This window comes from Microtus ochrogaster, chromosome 8 (assembly GCF_000317375.1).
Source record: "Microtus ochrogaster isolate Prairie Vole_2 chromosome 8, MicOch1.0, whole genome shotgun sequence".
Taxonomy (NCBI): Eukaryota; Metazoa; Chordata; class Mammalia; order Rodentia; family Cricetidae; genus Microtus; species Microtus ochrogaster.
The window spans coordinates 72683680-72684566 of NC_022015.1; positions in this window are offsets into that span (position 1 = coordinate 72683680).

Consider the following 887-nt stretch of genomic DNA (forward strand, 5'->3'; position numbering starts at 1 on the left):
ACTGTACCAAAACTAACTTCATGAGGTAGAGGCCATAAAGTGAGTGCTCCCCAGTGGTTCCAAGAGCTTTTCCTGTTGTTTTTGGAGACAGGGTATTGTGTAGCCCAGCTGACCTCAAACTCCCTGTGCAGCCAAAGATGATCTTGAACTGATCCTCCTATGTACACCTCCTGAGTTCTGGGATTACAGGCATGTGCCACCATTCCTGGCTTCTACCATATTAAAAAAAATTAAGGGGTTTGGAGAGATGGCTCAGAGGTGGGGCACTGGCACTAAGCCTGAAGGAATTCAGTTCCTAGAGCTCGCAAGGTGGAAGAGAACACTCGCGCAGGTAGTCTCTCTGACCTCCATGCTTGTACAGAGTGTGCACACATGCACTTGAGCATCTATAGATACAAATAAACAAATGAATGTAGAAAAAAGATTAGGGAACAGCAAGATGGCTCAGAAGGTAAGGACGCTTGCTATGCAGGTCTGATGACTTCAAGATGGAAGGAGATGATCTGAGTCTTGAAAATTATCCCGAGCTCCAAACAGGTGTATGCACGCACATGCCTGCTCACATACACATATGGGGCATCTTAGGATTTTTCCTAACAAGCACAATAATAACTGTTAGAAAAAGATTAACCATCAGGAGTTCATCTGAATCTTGCCTCCCTCGTGCGTATGCGTGCCTGGTAGTGACTGCACCGAATGAACTAAAAATAGTTTCCTTTGGCCCAACAATAGGAAGCTGGTCAAACCAAGTCAACCTTTTAAAGCATAAGCAATGTAAATTCTTTTACTACTTCTAATGCACACCGCTGTTGTTTAACGTGTTTTTTTTAATTTATTTATTTATTGAGGATTTCCGCCTCCTCCCCGCCACCGCCCCCCACCTCCCC